General features: G+C 43.6%; 1 protein-coding gene across 1 annotated transcript in view; it reads left to right on the forward strand.

The window, feature by feature from the left end:
- dync2h1 (dynein cytoplasmic 2 heavy chain 1) overlaps positions 1 to 2,500 on the forward strand; it is a gene marked incomplete at both ends in the record, with an annotated part of 167,986 nt that overhangs the window by 159,869 nt on the left and 5,617 nt on the right.

Raw genomic sequence — 2,500 nt, forward strand, 5'->3', positions numbered from 1 at the left:
TTAGTGAGTTTTATTTCAGATCATTCACCTCAGCGAAACAACCACCAGGAGGCGTCGTTGAGCATAACGGTTATGCTAAAAGTGTGTTGTAGTAGAGCCTTTACAAACATTGCCGCCTGACGAGTTATGTGAAGAGTAGCATACGAGTTGTTGTTTCAGTGTGGAAAAGGACAAATGATTGTCTGCTCAGAGAAGTTCTAAACGACGTCCTTAGATACATTTGACGATTTAGAACAAATCATGTCGTCATGGACACTTCATAAAATGATGTCAGACATATGTGTGTCTGCAAAATTGGATATTAATTGGATTATTAACTCATAGCGATACAATGCTTCTCAGTTGATTCTGCGCATTTCAGCAGTATACGGCGTGCTCACAAAAAACAGTTGTTTCCCACACTATCCTCCTCAACCGACCTCCGAGGTGTCACCAGCACAGCCCTCTCCTGGTTCCAGTCCCACCTCTCCAACAGGGGACAGTTTGTTACCATCAATGGCTCGAGTTCCCCCCCCCAGCCCCAGTCAACCATGGTGTGCCTCAAGGCTCTGTGCTCGGACCCCTCCTGTTCACCGTCTACATGCTCCCCCTCGGCCAGATCATCCGCCATCACGGCCTCAACTACCACTGCTACGCTGATGATACTCAAATCTATCTCAGCTCTACTCCATCCTCCCAGCTCCCCCCTCATACAAAATCCTCCTCCTCACCTACAAGTCCCTCCATGCCCGTGCCCCCTAGTACTTATCCCACCTCCTCCGCCCACATACCCCTCCCGAAACCTGCGGTGGTCAGACTCTGGCCTGCTTGCCAGAGATTATGTCAACAATGATGTCAATAATATAACAACAATAGAAAAGAGCAATAAACAGGAAACAAAGTGAATAAATAGACAACAAAAAAAAGAAAAAGTAAACAAGCAGAAAACCAATATGAACAAGCCGCCCCCCCAAAAAAAGTCAGTCAACACCACTATCTTGATAGTTACCATAACGACAACAACAGCTACACTGACCTCAACACCAGTAACAGCCATAGTACATGTGTAGCCTACAGTCAATTCCTAGTGTAGTTTGTGGTAGCCTGTGTTGGTATTAGCTACATCCGGGGCCATTGTCACTGGCCTTTTTGGTCCCTGTTATTCAGTCTGGAATTACAATGGTGTTGAATCACGAATCAATGTAATATACAGTCTACTGAACTGTAATGTAAACAATGTTCTGTTAGTGCTAGATAAAGAGAAGTGTTGTGTGGTTTGGAATTCAACTGCTGTTACTGTACATCATGGCAGGGTTACTCACAACCAGGTAGATATCTTGGGATCCCTGAAGATTTGGTTGTTGTATAATGAGTAATAATAGGGTTAGGTCAGCCTGACTTTCATGCCCTGTAACCTGTGTTGTGTTAGAATTGGAATATTTCACGTTTTCTCTCCATGATTCTCAGGGGATATCGTTCATTGGTAGAGTCATTTGCTCCCTTCAGCTTCCTCCCTCTTTCAAGCACCGCCACTTTCGTTGTATAATGAGTATAGCATCATAACAGTGGGTCACGGTTTGTCGGGTACCTTTCTGCCAGATCCACGTGCCCTTGGAAATCCAGACTTTCAGCCGGCTCCGCTGTCATCTCCAGTTGCTCTTTCAGGAAGTGGTTTCTTTTTCCTCACCGTGTGATCCTTGTATTCTCCCTCTTCCACTCCCATTATGAGGATGTTGCGCTGCGTACTTCTGCATGAAGGGGGAATGGAGAATGGATGCATTCTATCATTTATTGAGAGCTGCGTTGAGTGTAGCGTACACTCTTTACCTCCATCTTCACCACCATCCCAGTCGCTTCATCTCACTGGGACTTCCTCCCGCTGCAGCGGCCTGCTTATTGACGGCTTATTGACTGTATACCGGTACATTCTATTTACTTATCTTATCTATCCATCTGTCATTTTTCTGCTGCCATGGCTTATGGAGTTGGCAACGGTGGTATCATACGAACAAATGTCCTTCAGCTCTATGGACAGAACTGAACAATACACAGCAAAATGGGGAGGCTACTTGGGATATATTGCTAGTCGGTAGTAAGACTTAAGTTAAAAAATTGGATGAGTGATCTATGGGTGCTTTTTTATTTATTTGAAATTTTTTATTTCCGATAGTTGTCTCTATATTATTTTAGTTTGTTGACAGCAAGAGTTATTCTGTGATATTGTTATAATTTTATACAAAAGTTGTATGAGTTGAGAAATGTGTTGAACAAATGTGACAATATGAAAAATTTAATAAAATATTGATTAAAAAAAATAAAAAATAAAAAAACGTACTGCTGCCACAAAGAGCTCCCAGATGGCTGTACCAGCACTCTACGTCTGGGGTAGCTCTATCTGGAGCAGATAGACAGACGGACGTTTAGCTCTGTCTAAACCAACACCAACCTCCTAATCTCACGTGTGTGTGTGTGTGTGTGTGTGTGTGTGTGCAGGGGCAGTGTTTTGATTCCTCCTAATAGC

This window comes from Nansenia antarctica, assembly GCF_963989245.1.
Source record: "Nansenia antarctica genome assembly, chromosome: 12".
NCBI classification, from domain to species: domain Eukaryota; kingdom Metazoa; phylum Chordata; class Actinopteri; order Argentiniformes; family Microstomatidae; genus Nansenia; species Nansenia antarctica.